Source organism: Amblyomma americanum, chromosome 6, assembly GCF_052857255.1.
Source record: "Amblyomma americanum isolate KBUSLIRL-KWMA chromosome 6, ASM5285725v1, whole genome shotgun sequence".
Classification (NCBI taxonomy): Eukaryota; Metazoa; Arthropoda; class Arachnida; order Ixodida; family Ixodidae; genus Amblyomma; species Amblyomma americanum.
In genome coordinates, this window is record NC_135502.1 from 38,438,517 (window position 1) to 38,455,663 (window position 17,147).

Below are 17,147 nucleotides of genomic sequence, written 5' to 3' on the forward strand. Positions count from 1 at the left end.
TATTATTATTTTCCTTTCTACGTGGTTCTTTCGTAGGTCTACGGCACTAGTAAGTCACAGATGTGTGCTGCGCCTGGACCGTAACCACAATCTCACTTTTTGCGCCCTTGAGTTTCTCCAGATAGGCAGCTTGTTTACACGCTCTTATCTTTGTCCACTTGCTTCCCGCGGCTCCTCGCAAGACACGCGGTAAAAGTCACAACCACTGCCACCATTTGTCGGGAAACTGCCTTCGAGAACGCCAGAGGTGTCTTCAGTTATATCAGGGACACTGAGCTCAGCACAGCTATCGTCAGTTCCGACAGCACTTCTCCATTTCAAGCTGCTTTTGGAGAACCCCAAACGGCGCAATAAGAAACAAGCGCATCACATAAGGTAGGTTAGGTAAGGGTTCCTTTATATATTAGGCGCTGATTAATTGCTTGGGAGGTCGACACGAGCTTATCGCAAAAAAAAAGGGAAAGTATGTTTTAATAGTTTCAGGAGCTGAACTGCGAGATGAGAGCGCTCAGTCGGTTCTCGGGATGGATCTTTGTAGGTTTGCTTTTCAGAGCGCAGCTTTTGTTTTCCCGTTAGTGGATTCCGCGCCGTATTCGCCGTATATAGGTGGCGTAACACGCCACCTGACAACCATGGCAGGTAGGAGCCGAGCGGAACGTCACCTGCCACGGTGAAAGCGGAGGAATGGAAAACCTTAAAGTGACTTCCACGGGAAGATCCCGGAGGGTGGCTAAGAGCGTATCACGCCACCTGCCAGCGGTGACAGGTGGCATGTGAAGAGCTGCGCTTGAATTTCGCATTACCGACTATCGTAATCGTCTGCCAATTTTTTTTTCTTTTGGCGTACGCTTATGTTCGCGTTTGGTATCGTCATAGTCGTTCGGTGCTTTAACAATATGGTATCGTGAACTGTGTGAAGCGCCGCTGAACGAAGGGCTTCGGGTTCTGAACTCAAGCTAGCCTTGGACCATTGACATGAACAGAAACCGCGAGAGAACGCGGAGAAGCTTCGATTTCGCCGCGATTGGAATGCGGCTTTCATGGCCGTGTATCGAACTCACGACCTCGCATCCATCAACGGAATGGAATAGATACTCAGCCTCAAAAAGGCATTATTTTATTCTTGGGCTGCACTCTCACACACACAATAAAAGTCGCTTTAAAAGGAACCTTGCTATTGAATACGCTTTGAATACTCGAAAACCCGTCTTAATCACTAGAGACATCTTCATAAAGAGGCAGAGGAGTGCAGCCATATTGGACACTGACCTGTGCTTGTAGTACAGGAAAAGTTGGGGATAACGCTCCCCCACGCTCTCCTCAAAGTACAAAAAAAAAACGGTTTTGCGGGGGCTGTAAAAAAAGTCTATAAATACAGCGGAGTGCCATTGTTTTCTTTTCACCACGGGTGAGGTACATTAATCGCTAGCCTTTAGAAGGTAATCTAATGTTGTCATCGTTTGTAAGTGTACGCGGCTGCTTGTAGTTATCTTTAATTATTGTGGAACAAGATGTAGCACAGTTCTGTTGGCAAACTCATCGTTTTAAGGGGTGCTCACAGAGTGTAGAACATCACAAGCGAACAAGAACACGGGATAAGCACCTGTCTTGCGTGCCTGAGGTGATTTTTCTATACCGTAACAGGAAGTTCTATTAGTTAGACCCGAAATTGTCTATTTCAGGCGCCATTTCCTTCCAGCAGCTCGAAAACTCCGTCACTTTTCAAAAAAAAAAGAAAAGTGAAACAATTTCGGTTCTTGAAATTCTCTGCAACTCAGCGGACAATCCCTCTCCGCCAGATTTCCTCTTTCAGTTTTCCGCAAAAAAAAAAAGTGATATTCCCGAATCGAACGTCACCGCGCACCTGTTCGCTTGTCACGTTCGTGTAACGGCGTGTAGCCGTTATTGTAGTTTACCAAACCCTTACAAAAGTGGTCTATAAGCAGTCTATAGACTTCTTATAGACTCTATTTCCTTGCTATATATATTTCTTTTTGTCTATTCATAGTCTATATATTGTCTATAGACAAAAGTCTAGTAAAAGTGCATGGCCATAAATCTATAGATTGTCTATAGAGTGTCTATGGGATTTCTATTGCCTATAGATGGCTCTCTAGGGTTTGTTTATAGATGGTCTATAGACTTTATAGACAGAAGTTTATGGAGAGTCTATGGACTGTAAATTTTTTTTGTAAGGAAAAACCCCAAGCCACGACCCTAGTCATCACTTATTTCATCTATGATATGAGCGCCAGGTAACCAACGCCCTTGGTTTTCCTAAAAAGAGCCATTCTACTTTATCACAAAAATTAAAGGCTATGCGTTGAAGCGCTTTGATGAATTTTTTTTTTTTGGGGGGGGGGGGGGGGGGGGAGACTTTTTTTTTTCTGGGAACTTCGAGGAATCCATCTGGTGTCGGCTTCCGCGCATAACACGCGAAATTTTTCGGCTGCCAAGAAGACACCGCGCTTTCGCGGGCGTCCATTCCGTCGCGACATGGGATTCAAGGCGACGCCTCTTTCCTCACTTTTTTTTTTCTCCCTTCTTATCGCCCGCTTTTGCAGATTTGCGGCTTCAGAACCGCGACGCCTCGCTGCACGTGTCGGCGTCAGCCTCTCGCCAATCGCGCTCCGCTTGCGGGCACCGCTCGCTTGAGTCCCTCATGGTGCAACACGTGCTCTAAATTGCTTTGAGATTAGTTGTCTTGCATCCGACTTCAAGCTAGCCTCGCCTGTCAGCAGTATAGCTTTGTCCCGAGTTGTGTGCACACCTGGTCAAGTTATCGTGCCGCTCATAGCCTTGGTCGGTGGTGCTCTCTGGACTGCGACTGCTTCATTCAGGCAAGTTGCTCTTTTCCTATGCGGATGTATCGACAACAACGGTGTTAAAAAGAACAATATACCTCATAGCCTCGCCTTATGATTATGTCGGACTACTTCTATGAGGTCAAAGGTTAATTGTGCTCAGCATTCATTTGATATGGCGTACTGAAACGTCGCTCTAGCAGTATCACCACTCCATTGTTCATTTCATACCCATCTTGTAGCTTATATTCTTCAGTAGCAAATACACAATCTAAATCTGTTAATGTACTTGCTTTGGTGATACACTGCAATTTCAGAGGTTGAGGTGTATTTTAGGACTGGTGGGACCATGGCCTCAAGACTGCTGTCGCCAATCGCTCCTCGGTAGCGGAACTTGCATATAGATAAGAAAAGTTGCCGTTTATGGCACAGTTCAGTGTTCATGTAAGAGGGTCATGACATCGTCTTCCAGTGGGTACCGGGACACTCTGGCATTGTTGGGAACGACGCAGCTGACGCTGCTGCTCGAGCGGCTCACGGCAGTGCCAACATTGTCCAGATACCGTTGACAAGAGCCGACGAAGCAAGACATCTGCAAATGCTTGGCCGAAGAGAGCTTTTAGCGTCATGGTCCTCTAGTAGCAACTCCACATGCTGTCTGCACCGCCTAGACCCCTTACTCCGACTCAGTCCTCCGTCCGGCCTCTCTCGCTGCAATGCTACGCTGTTGTGTCGCCTGTGGCTGGGAGTGGCGTTCACAAATGCCTACTCCCACTTAATCGCAATGGCAGACTCTTCTGCGTGTGAGATGTGTGGGTGCGATGAAACTATAGAACACCTTCTTTGTAACTGCCCTCGGTTGCAGCGTGAGCGTGAACTTCTGGCTGCAACACTCCGCCGTTTAGATCCTCGGCCCCTTAGTGAAGCCGAGATTCTGGGTCCTTGGAGTAAGCCTTCATCGCAAAGGACCGCCTTGAAGGCACTTTTCAAGTTCTTAAAGGACTCAGGACTGAGTGCAAGATTGTGAACTATCCGTGTGTGCCCTGTGTATCCTGCAAGTAACGGCCAACGGACATGTGCAAAAGTGATCATCTCTCTTTGTTCTCTCCCCTTTCTATCTTCCCACGTGTAGGGTAGCATACCGGGCGCTGCCTAGTTAACCTCCCTGCCTTTCCGTCTTTCTCTCTCTGGCGTTGACCTTTAGTGTCCCGCATGCACAGCTCATTCTTCAACTATCGTAATAGCATCTATCATTGTAAATTTACGCCGAAGCACAAAGGTTCTTTTCCTCTGAAAGGCATTTATAGAGCTATGATCACTGCGCGTGTTCGTAATGGGTTCATGATTTTTAAACAGACAGATCTATAATTTGACCAATATCCACATGAAGAAAATTCACGGCCCATCGATGCGACTGATGCGGAGGGCAATGCGTTAGCATGTGGGCTTCAATTTCGTGATTGTTTTGGGTTGACGATCTGAATTCATTTGCACCGATCACAGTTTAAGTTCTTTATTGCCCTGCTGTGGTGGCTCAAATCCCGCGCCGTTCCGTGTTACTTGCTCCATTCCTGTCAGATGGCGCTTCCTTGCGTCTTTCATTTTGGGTCCAAGTGCCTGCGTGCTCTTGCGTTTGGAAGCGGGTGCAAGCTGATGAAGACGACGGTAACCTAAGCACGGCGCGAGAGGCTGGCAGTTGAACACCGCGCTTTCATGTGCCATTGTGTGAGGGTAACAACAGCAACAGTGTAACACGCGGGGCGAAAGGCCGCTGCGGTGGGCGAGTGGTCTAAAGAAGCGGCAATAATAATAATAATAATAATAATAATAATAATAATAATAATAATAATAATAATAATAATAATAATAATAATAATAATAATAATAATAATAATAATAATAATAATAATAATAATAATAATAATAATAATAATAAAAAGAAAATGGCGCAGTATCTGTCTCATATATCGTTGGACACCATAACCGCGCCGTAAGCGAAGGGATAAAGGAGGGAGTGAAAGAAGAAAAGAAGAACGAGGTGCCGTAGTGGAGGGCTCCGGAATAATTTCGACCACGTGGGGATCTTTAACGTGCACTGACATCGCACAGTACAAGGGCGTCTTAGCGTTTTTCCTCCATAAAAACGCGGCCGCCGCGGTCGGGTTCGAACCCGGGAACTCCGGATCAGTAGCTGAGCGTCCTAACCACTGAGCCACCGCGGCGGGCCGAAGTGGCAAGCGCAGCCAATCTGTTCGCGCCACCACGGGTCCCAACCCCGCTCTAGGCTACGTGTGTTTGTTTCTCTGCTCACACTTTCTCATAGGCTTCAGGAAACGACGACGACGGACTTTTTCCTGACAGGGGAGTTATAATGCTTACGCATTAAAATAGGTCTTTCATGCTTTCCAGTCTCCCCTAGAGCTAGAAAGCGGCAGAGCTGAAGCGCCAAAATTCTTGAGGCCGCACAGCCCCTGCGTTAGCATGGCAGCGTCCACAGGGAGGGTCGCGTAGATCAGTCACACCTGTATATCGTGACCGCACCGCATCGTGTTATATGGGTGAGGAGACTCGGCGCGAAGCACACTGTGCTCCAGCAGCAATATAAGTAACACTAACACACCTCTAAACCGGGTCTGTGATCGCTGCGTCTTCTATAGTCCGGTCGGTGAATCTTCACCGACAGAAAGACCTACATGAAGTATCTCGTTGCCATAGAAACCGGGTGATATTGCGCGGCGCTTGTTTATGGCGCTTGGTTAGCCAGCCACCCTTGAACGTAACCACGCCATATATGTGCGGTAACCATTTCTTAAATTCATTTTTAAGAGCGTTAGCTCTTATCACGTTTCTCGATTTCTTGGGGTCTGCTGCCACCTCCCTTCGGCGTGAAAGTAAATCGATATAGCAACCCAATTGGTGATTAGTGAGGTCAGTGATTTTGTGGCGTTATAATTAACTTGTCACAAGACTATGTTTAATCGCTTATAACGCAGTAGCTAATGAGGTCATTATAAAACGAATTAGATATTTGGAATCCTCTAGATGAGTATTGAACACGTTCGACACCAATATTAAGTAATGAGGTTAATATTTATTTATGGTTGGGCTTAAATTTAATTGCTTATAATTAGCCGGTGACGTTAGATTGCGCTACCAAACAAACAGCTAGCGCTCGTTACTTCGTCTTCCAGACGGTGGCGGCATTTTTTTTTTTGCGTGGGCGCTGGACCGGGTGCGTAGTGACGGGCGCAAGGCGCGTCAAGGAACGAAAGAGCCAATGGTCGAGTGACCAAACCAATGAACGAGAGAACACCAGGCGAGAGTTCCTGCTTTGCCATCAAAGCGCCGGTTCTTAGCCGCGTAACAGGTTAAAATAACTCGAGCAAATGGGCCGCTTGGAGAGGAGTCTTCTCGGGGCGCCGAGGGAAACCAGAGGACTTTATCTGTCAACGGCGCTGGACACTGTATCCCCGCCTATATATATTACGCCATGCCACGCAAGTAAATATTTAATACCGGGTGTTTCAGCGAACACTTTCGAAAATTTTCATTAGAGAGGTGCCGTAGTGGAGGGCTCCGGAATAATTTCGACCACCTGGGGATCTTTAAGGTGCGATGTCAGTGCACGTTAAAGATCCCCAGGTGGTCGAAATTATTCCGGAGCCCTCCACTACGGCACCTCTCTCTTCCTTTCTTCTTTCACTCCCTCCTTTACCCTTCCCTTACGGCGCGGTTCAGGTGTCCAGCGATATATGAGACAGATACTGCGCCATTTCCTTTCCCCCAAAAAACCAATTATTCATTAATAGGCTTTTTGGGGTAAAAATATGGCTTTTGCGGCATAGCACTACCAGTGTTGGCGGACACCAGAAAATCAGTGAATCGTGTTAAATAGTAAACTGGTTAACTAATTTTTAATGATTAACTTTTTAACTAGTAGAGTTAGGCGCCTAGTAGCAATTAGAGATTTGTAGCCGGTCGTTAGTAATAGCTATATTAGTTTTTAGAATTTAGAAAACGCGATTACTGTTGGCGCTGTGGCTCGACAAAATCAGGCTGCATCGTGCGAAAACGCACGCGCTTTCCAAAGCTTGCAGGCAAAGCAACCCCTCCAGTGCACGTAACTAGTCGAAAAAGCCAAGTTTTATCGGAACACAGCGCCAAGGGTAATCGCTTTTTCGAAATTCTAAAAACTGATATGGCTATTGCTAAAGACCGGCTACGAAGCTCTAATTGAAACAAGGCGCCTAACTCTAATTAAAAGGTTTATGAAAAATTTGTTAACTAGCTGACTACTTAAGACGGTTCACCGGTTTACTGGTGTCCACCAACATTGGTAGTACTATGCCGCAAAAGCCATATTTTTACCCCAAAAAGGGTATTAATGAAAATGTTTGAAAAAAAAAACGCCCGTTATATAGATAGAATCATGAATTTATAAAGGCAGACTGCGCAGGCAGCCAGCCAGCCAGCCAGGTGGGCGGGCGGACGGACGGACAGATGGACGGACGGAAGAAACAGAGACAGACAGATTTCTCTTTTTATGATTAAGTGACTGCCGTCACATAGCTGACAAGTGCGAAACCTGAACGTGCCTTCTTAGAATTGCTTATCGCAATTTTCAACATGCCAGCACACGTTCTTGAGTACGCCCTCTTCCGATTTCCCACTCAAAATTGCACCTGTACTTTCCCTCAGATTGCTCCGCATTTTCTCTGCATGGGGCTTCTATTGCTACCTTAATAACGAGCTTCCCAAAGCTTACCGAAAAAGCTACTAGTATGGCTGTGCCATAGTCATGCTAGCAAGACGGCACAACCTCGCGTAGTCTCTTCTCTTCTCCCAACCGCAGCGGTGGCCTAGTGGTTTGAGCATCCGCCTCGCATGCGGGAGGTGCGGAATTCGATCCCCAGTGCCGCCGGGTATTCACCGGTGATACAATGGGCACAAGCTTTCCCCTGCCTGTTGCTCGGCTTCTTAGGGTTAAATCCCTGGGAAATGGGTCTTTGACCCCACCTTGTGAAATGAAAACCACCTTGTGTCATGGCGCTAATTGGCCAAAGCTGTCCTTGCGCCATAAAAATTCATATTCATCATCATCATCATCATCTTCTCTTCTGCCTGTGCTTAAAGGCGCTGCCCCCCCCCCCCCCCCCCTCAAGTTCGCGCTGCGCTCTGTGGCACTATTGCCACGAATCATCTGCTTTCTTCTTTGCATGCCTAGCCCTATTTCTGGTCAGCGTTTGCGTCGCGTCCTCAGAAACAGACCATTATGAAAGACGGAACGATTCACGAAACCTAGTCTCTGATGTGCCTGGTTATTTATCGAGTCGTAGATCCTGAGCTATTTGGGAGTTCTTACAGCAGTTCTAAAGAAAACCATAAGAAAAGGCCTAACGCGGCCGCCTTGTGCTGCGCAGTTTATCTCGAAACTAAGGGAAAGAAAAGAGCGGAGCTCGGGCGCGGCAGAGCCGACATGCACACGGTGGCAGCGGCCTATCTCTACAGTCGCAAATTGATTCGGACGGCCTGAGATGCAGTGCGGCGGCCGGATCGCCTGTGTAGAACCCGCACAGATCCGCCCGGACCGGTTGCCGGGAAGGCTCGCAATCGGCCGCAGTCACGTCATTAAGCGGCCTTAACCGTCCGCGGCACACACGAGGGCAAAGGATAATAAAGCGCACTTCGAGGTGTTCACGAGAAATCGCTGTGGGCCATCTGCGAGGCACGCGAAGGAAAAGGGTGAGGGGGTGAGGCTGCCGCGGCGGAAGTGGACTGAGGAGAGTAGGAAGGAAGAAGAAGAAAAAAAGCGGAAGGAACGATGAGAAAAGAGATTCGGTTCTGGGTCGCATGGCGCTGTGTTGTTCGTTTAGGGAGGAATTAAAGAAAAAAGAAAAGGAGGATGCTCTCGTAGGCAGCGAACCATCCACGTGGGTTGCTCCTCTGACCGCTGAGCGAGGATGGACGGTCAAGGTCCAGGCAGTGCAGGAGGGTGACATTCGTGGTTCAGCGACGTCGCTGGGTGCTGCAGCGCTTCGCTCCGTTGCCCGGTCGCCTCAAACATCGCGTACGCAGATGAAAGAGGGTGAGGGAAGGATAAAGACGCGGACGGGTAACAGAATGAAGTCCAGACTTTTCTTCCATTCATTTCGACGTCTTCAGGTGCTAGCTGCAGTTCCGCCTTTAGCGTTGAATGGCGGAGTATTCGAAATCAAGATCTCAGTTGGGAAAAGAGAACTTTAATATCGGACATATCGGTCTCATCATGGTGTAACCGAAGAAGCTCAAGTGCTCTACTTAACACTGCCGTTAGACGCAGAGTTGTTGAATTGGATTGCAGCAACAGGAGCTTTAGCGCAGTTTTTTTTTTCCAAACGACAGACCACTGAAGAAAGAAAGAATATAGGGTGAAAGGTAGCACTTGTATGGATTCTAAGCGCACTAAGTTCATGATTTATCTTTTTCATTTAAGATTACGCTTGTCGCGAGGAGTTGCTGAAAATGGCCATAATAGCGCCCTTCCAAAATTCACGGTAGTACGGCGCTTGTAATGATCTGAAGAAAAGTTTGAATTCCAACAGCCCCCTTCCCCTTCATACTTTCGGCAACTAGGAAGCGGCAACTTCCTGACCGAATGCACTGATGGGTGGAGAAGGAAAAATGGACGAAGGCAGCCCGCGCTTCATCACCCAACTCAAGCGCGCTACGCTACGGAGGCTGCATGACAGCAGCAAAGCCGCCGCCGCATTTTGCGACAGTATTGTGCCCAAAGTGCGCGCAGGGGACCGGAGGGCATTGAAATGCGCGAGGCCTGTGAGATTCCTGGGTCGTAAAGGCCAAAGAAAGAAATGTATGAAAATGGGCGTCGTATGCGCAAGCCCTCACACTTTGCTTCGTTTTTCGTTTGCATCAAATGTTGTTGTAATGAAAAAAAATAGAAAAGTGCACGCATAAAAAGCTGCAGCCAGCGGGCATACGTGTACTGGAACAAGGCGTGCTGTTACGGTCGGTTTGCTTTTTTGCTTGCGCCAAGGCTTCTGTCCTCCGCGCTCAGCTCGTCAGCGTTCAGGAAGAATGCGGGGACAGCGCATTACAGACCGGTCGCTGAATACCATTCGAGGTGATGCACTGAAACGACGGACTTTGTCTGCTTTTCGCGCTGTTTTTGTAGCAGCGCAGGACGGTCCGAAGGGCAAGCAAATATAAAAAAAAATTCTCGCAGCTAAAGCAATCAAGGATTTTGCGATGGTGAATCGCATTCTTTTGCTTTCTTTATGTGATCCTTGCTGCCCTTCTTTTTTTCTAAAACAAGGAGTAACAAAGAATGCGGGGGCTAAGGAGTCATTCGTATTCTTTTTATTCGCCTCCACTTCACTCGTCGCTGAACAGCATCTTTTCGTATGACCTCCTTTGTTTCCAGGAAGGACCCTTCTTTGTCGTGCTGCTCGACTGGGTCATGTGTCGTCAGTAGCCGCTCTTAAGTTCCCCCGTTTCTTTGATGAAGGCCCGACAAGGAACACGCATCCCAAACGCGGCCTTGCGCTTCCGCCATAATTTTTATGACCGATTTAAGGAATCATACGATGGTCTAAAGATTAATATTACTGACACGTTCTGAAGAATGCCCAGCAAAATGTCAGCTAAATGTACCAAGCCGAAGGTGTTCTATCAGGGGCATGAAGTGCAGAAATGTGAATGAGCTGCATCATTTAAAATGCAGCCTGTTCAAAAAACAACCAGGATGTGTAGTCATTAAAGCTGCAACAGAAGGCAGCTAGAAAGTCTGTAAATCAGAATCTTTTGGGAGCGCACAAGAGGGTCAGGATACCCCTGTCGATAAAGCTGCAACTAGAAAGTAATCTAATGAACACAAATTCTTCAATGTGGCAACACGAGTTAGGCCCACAGGTCGCCAATGTTTGGAAAGTCGATATATGAACGTCGAACATAACTTCGTTTATGTATACCTGCATGTGATGCACCTGCTGAAAAACGAAAGGTCGTGATAAGAGCGAAGGCAACGGATGATAGCAACAATACCAGGAAGTACAGAAAACTGAGTCTTTAAAGTACTTGCAAGCGGGAAGCACTAAGCCCACTAAGACTTCAGCAGGATGTGCTATTCGACAAGTTGACCTTTTTGGCTTTAACAAGGCTGGTGGTGCTATTTAAGCGAACGCAGCGCAAGCAGGACGGGAATGAAGCCGGTCCTGTCCTGTCCGTCAACTGATCACCTAAATATTAGCGCAGTGCGTCTTGTTCAGGCTACTGTGACTTCTCTCATATCTCATAAACGTTAGCGCATCTGTGAAAAAAGCAGAGTCAGTTCTTGAGTGGCCAGCACGTACACCTACTACGTAATCTGCCAGGAAGCCATGTTTCGCAAAAATGCCGCAGCCGCGCATACGTGCAGCATGCAGATCGGTACGCTCGTGCCACTGTAACACTGCGTGTGCTTACAAGGAAAGCTTATGAGTGAAATAAGATGCGTCAGCTCATAGATGCGAAGCAGCAAAAATGGTAGGACTTGAGGGGAAAACGATTAACTGAGAGCATCACAAAGCCACTAGGCCACTTCACCGCTACAGCGACAACGCTATGAGGAGACGTCATAAAAAGTGGCAATGCCCCGCTTAATTTAAATGACAAACACCTTGTAACGGCGGAGTATTTTAACAAATGAGTGGACAGAAAATTAACAAATCATCACACACAGCTACCAGCCATAAGAAAGATAATTGAAACGACAGTCTGAGCAGTGGAAAAAGAGCCATCTTATTTGGTTACGCAAGAAGCTATCCCATCGTCCTCTGCTTTACAATCACTGGCCGTATCTACTGGCGCGCGATGAAATGCTTGTTGATTTTCCACTGACTGAAGCGCAGATATCTTAACGTGACTACAGGGAACATCATGCAAGCATTTCATACCTCAGACATTGATCTGCGGCCTCTCCGTGCTATACCTATACCTTAAGCGATTTTTCACGGGAGCTGTTTAATCAGTTATCGAACAAACACGGGTCACGGCAGCAGCAGAGCAAAAAACCTACGACGCCGCACTTACTTACTGTTCCGGGTATTCTGCTTTTGCGGCGGTCGGCTTCAGTTCATTGCTTTTAGAGAGGACGAAAAACCAATGAAAAATGGGGTCTTTAACTTCTCAGAGCATTCGCTTAATTACGCTGTCACGCATTTCAGTGGTAGAAAGCAAAGCGCAGAAGAAGACAAAGTCGCGGGCTCGACAGGGCCATCGTCTGTTGCTTCGTTCCTGACGCCTCTGTTACCCTCTTCCCCGGCTTCTCGCTCTTCGGTTCGCGGAGCCATCTCGACCTCCGTCCGGGGCAGGCCACAAACTTCGCTCTCCGCGGACGAACAGGTCAGCGCCTTTTTTGAAGTTCTGCGCCAGCGAACACGCGCTCTAATTCCTCCGTGTTCGCACCCTCTCCCCCGTAGTCTTACTCGGCAGGAGGAGGTATCCGTGCGCCGGATTCGGGCAGGGGCGGCTCTGACACCATCTGTCCGTCAACGGTGGCGTGCCAAAGATCTGCCACTACCTGACAGGTGCCCTCACTGTGGCGCTGCACCGGACATATGTGATGTGCGGCACTTGTTGTGGACGTGCCCAGCGACGGCTGCTATCAGAAAACGGCTCCTCAGGGAGGTTGGCCTGCGGTGGAACCGCGAAAGTGACTTCGTGAAGTGGACAATGGACAACCGTTTCATTAACAACCTCTGCGACTACCTCAGCGCAACGGTTCTTCACTCCTTCTTTTAACTTTCAATCCCGTGCATTCCTTCCCCCCTTTCCTTTTTCAACTTATGCCTCATGGCACACTTCTCGAATAAAAAAAAAAAAAAGACTCCCCCGTCCGAACGCGAGTAAGAAGAGCACGCGGGGAGTGCCGCGCGAGACGCGTCATGTTGTGAGTGGGAACGGTTGCCCGTCCCTTTTCTGCGAAGCGCGAGTAGAGGCGAGGGGGAGCAAGTTAGAGTGGGGGAATGGGGTGTAAACGACCGAGGTCTGTTCAGTCGAACTGCTCCCGCTGCGGAGGCGGTGCAGTCGGCTCCAGCAGAGGCGCGAGCGTCGGTGGCCACAACTTTTTCAAGGTTCGCTGTGCGGCCAGCGCTGCTTTCCGGTGATGCCGATGCGTCTGCCAGCCCTCTTCGAAAACTTGGGCTTTATTCCTTCGTAGGCGAGTCTCAGGAACAGGTTCTATTACGAGCAGGCACCCGCATGCGACCACCTGGAACTACTGTCCACAGTTTGAAAGACGAAGTGAGCTTCGAACGCTCTTTTCGACTTCTCTTGGGTCAGCTCATTCAAGGATTTTACTTCTGAATATTGGACAGGTATGAGTTTTCAAAGAAATAACTGGTGATTTAGCTGACTTTAAAATGAGCGTCTGTTTGCTTGCAGCCTTTTTTTTTTTCTGTGGACGGTGTTCTAAGTAGGCAGTTCAACGTCTTAGTTGGGTCATGTAAAGTACTCGCGAAATAGCCATTAATCTGTTTTCTTTTTCCCGTATCATCTTGAAAATTAACAACTTTTGCGAGATGTAGCTATATTATTGTACCTTCACGCTAAGCTGATTGAGCGCTTAAGCAGATAACCGACAGTTTGAAAGGCTTGTAAAATGTGCTTCTTTACTACGAAGCTGTACGACGTGCCTGTTTGCACGTATACTGCTATGGTTACACCGCGAAGAAATAAGTAATTTTTAATGATTCTAAACTTCGAAAGCTTTCTTGCCACTCATCCCAAAAGCTTTCACCGTCGCCAATATCTGACGAAAGTTTTCCACATAACCCTAAGTTCGCGCTACCCAATAAGCAACTGGCCTATCTAGAGACGCGCAGAGCGTTCCAATGAATTTTTTTCTTTTACGTTTTCTCTGTTGGTTTTTGTCCTATAGTTTTATCATTCGCATATATTAATCACTAAGCTGCATATACTCGACGTTGCCTGTAATGAATCGTTTAGTTCAAAGTTATAACTGGTGCTCTAGCTGTATCTATTTCTTCATCTCAGTTCCTCGTCTTGTACGCTGTTGTAAGACATATCTTATAGATAAGTTTAGAAAAACAGCACCGCATGCTTCCGAATGACGTGACGTTTTAACCCGGTATCTCTTTCACCCATTGGCGTGACACGGTATGTGCGTCAGGAGCGCAGTTTCTGTCTTAGGCAAACTTGCGAGCCGAATGCCGGCCTGGAAAGGGTTACCGATAGAGATACCTCCGCTTTCAGCGGTAATAACGCACGGATAACCACGTGATACCTTTGTTGCAGTCAGTATACAGGCTATACAGATAAGCCAGGGCTGGCTATCTTTTTTTTACTGCAGAGGAAACCGCTTTAAGTGTTTTCTGTGCTAGGACAAAGCATATCGACGTTTCTTATCTAGACCATTTACAGACCGGTTACTGCGCAACGCTGAAGCTCTGTAACGAAACCTGAAAGTCCGTCCTGGAATTTGTGTCGGCTGTATATACGCAGTTTTAAACGGTTATACGAAGCATTTACATAAAACGATAACATTGGGTTTGATATCTGACTCCACCTATTATGATGGATCCGCGGGTAACCAGGCTAAGACCGCTGCTTTAGTGCTATTTATTCCTCAGACGTGGGGCGAAAAAAGTGGTCCTCATGGTATACTTTGTATTCGATGTATCATGCGTACTGAGAAGCAACCTTCAGCTGTTGGTTAGCGTTTCATCGCTGGGTCATATAAACAGCACGCGTGGCAAGGCTTTGCATCACGGAGGTACGAAGAACTCGTCGCGCCTCACGGCTCTCTTATATGGCGGCCTATGCAGATATGAGCGCGGAGCGAAATGCTGTTTAGTTCTTTGAAGTGGGCTGATGTAAACCAGATCGTGAGCGTTGTACTCAGGAGAGCAGCTGTAGACGCGTGCTCATGGTGTCGGTGACGATCGTGGTCGACGGGAGAGGAGGTGAAATGATCTGAGCGCACATCATCTGTCTGTTGCTCTCGTTGGTTTGAGAAAAACATGGCAGGTGCAAGAATGCGCGCCACTCAATTTCCATGAACGCAACATGACGTGCCGTTCTGAACGCCACGATAGGCGAAAACAGCCTGAATGCCTTCCCGTGGAGCGCTTTGGACGTGACAGAAACTTTTGTTTCACGATGCACAAATATTCGCTAACTCTGCTCGCCACTTAAGCACTTAACGAGCCCTTCCTTCAAAGCATTTGCGCGTTTTAATCGTTATGTGCCCGAGGCTTCTGTATAAAGCCAGGTCGCCACGCCGAAAGTTTGGGAAATGCCTCCTCATAAATTGTTTCCACGAGGAATGGTTTGCTCGTTTTATTTCGGCTGCATGCTACTGAATCATGCCGTCGCTGCCGGCTGATTGAATAAATATGCGGCAAATCGATAGACGTAAAGGGACGCGGTCAGAAAATTAGTTGATAAAAGGTGACCGCGGCTGGCACTGGACAGCGGCAAATGGATATTGCTGTAAGAGGCCTTTGCTCTGCAGAAGGCAAAAATATGGCAGTGGGGATGAAAAAGAGCATGTTGATGGTATAGGACATTTTTACAACAATTCTGCTATTGTGGTTGTAAATTATCTTTACATATCATTTATCACACTTACCCAATACAGCATTTAACTGCGAGATCACTGCACAAGTAACAGCCACTATTTTATCCATAATCCACAGATACTAATTTTAATCCTGTATTTAATTATTTACCTTTGTGTGTTCTTCCTTGAACAGCTGTGTGGTCTTGTTATCGATATATAAATCCCTGCAGAGTACTGTAGTTTGCTTGTTGTCATCCAGTCGAAAATAGAGCAACACCTCAGGTCAAGGCAATGGCTTTTGTTAAAGGAATATATAGTGCTCAATACAGAGAACGTTCTTGGATCAGCCATATTTAGAAATTTTCTGCGATTTTCATGCTTTTTAGAACTGAAATAAGAAGCAGTGGGGTCTGTAGGTGTTTGGAACAAATATAATCTACTGGAAGTTTGGTAACTTTTGCGGCTTTTTAGCCATAATTTTTCGTTTGCAGAGGAACAAGTGATGACCACTGCTCCAAGATAGGACCTTAGTTGAGTCAATCATCTGTAGCTTATTTTTTTATGCAAATATGTTCTCTACATATTTCCAACAAAAAATATTCCAATTTCCGCACGTCACGAATAATGTTCGAGGAAGAACGCGCTTTACTCGGCAGGTACGCTGGGAACAAAAAGCCCTGCGACTGCAAAACTAACGTCATAGCCATTAGGCCATGGCATCTTGAGAAAGAGCGCAAATGACGGGACACAAAAAAGGCGACAGGTCCGGTCCTTTGCGCTGTTTCTCAAGAAGAACCCGAACCAATAGTCTGACTGTCTACTACAAGCCATGACAGTTTTTTTTAATAGTAGTATTTATCTTAGTAAAGTAACATTTGTGGATTGCGCGTGTGGGCTAGGGGAAAACGTTACCAGTCATTCTTTCAAATAGCGTACATTTCCTATTCGTGTTGTGACCAGCTCCTTTCTATGAAGGATTAGCCTATGCTTTTCATGTGCTCACACAAACTGACCAGCGTACACAAATCGTGAAAGATGTATAACGGACAGTTAATCAAACTTCTGTTTGACTATCAGACGTTTGAAACACCTTTTCACATATGATAAACAGTCAGATCAGAGGATCCAGCATAGCTCATTTTGCCGAACCCTTTGTACCTCAGCGAAATTACAAAGGGTCTCAAGGGAGCGCTCCCAAACTGAGAACGCATCAGCATCAGAATGTCTTGCCACCATGCAAGGGCACATGCAGCCTATCACCACCGACATGCACACTAAGGAACTAATTCTGTAAGTAGAGAGTGCGGTGTTTGCTTATGGACACAGGGAACTGTGAAGCTTCGCTGCGCCTAGAATGATGATGATGATGATTATGATGATGGTGATCGTTGGCATGTAGCAGATAACAGTAATAGGCCTGTGAACATTTCATGCTTATTTACGCTTCTGACTACAGGTTAAGCTGCAATATGTCTCTTTTTATGCTAAAGGACTATTGGCCTCCTAAAATGAAAAATGCCGGTGTGTGATGAAGTCTCTGAAGTTAGTCACGTGATGTGGGAAATTGCGGGAGATAAACGAGATTGAATGTTTGGCGATGTCTATGCACCAATAACAATGACAACGATAAACGCCTTTAGGCTGAAAACCTTTATGTGAACGGCCTTTAGGATGAAGGGCTTTAAGGTAAACGCCTTCAGTGTAAATGTCTTTATGGTAAGAGCCTTTAGGATAAAGGTCTTATGTTAAACGTCTTAAGGGTGAAGGCTTTCAGGACGATTACC

The 17,147-nt window shown here is 46.9% G+C and overlaps 1 protein-coding gene across 2 annotated transcripts in view; it reads left to right on the top strand.

The window, feature by feature from the left end:
• The window catches only part of LOC144136633 (dermonecrotic toxin SPH-like), a 44,197-nt gene that overhangs the window by 14,727 nt on the left and 12,323 nt on the right, over nt 1–17,147 (top strand). Inside the window, exon 1 of one of the 2 annotated variants that reach the window (XM_077669134.1) lies at nt 218–375. The exons of the other annotated variant lie outside the window; for it this stretch is intronic. The gene's annotated coding sequence lies outside the window, so the exon portion shown is untranslated. Of the gene's footprint in view, nt 1–217; nt 376–17,147 lie in introns of those variants that run through there. 2 annotated transcript variants of the gene reach the window in all.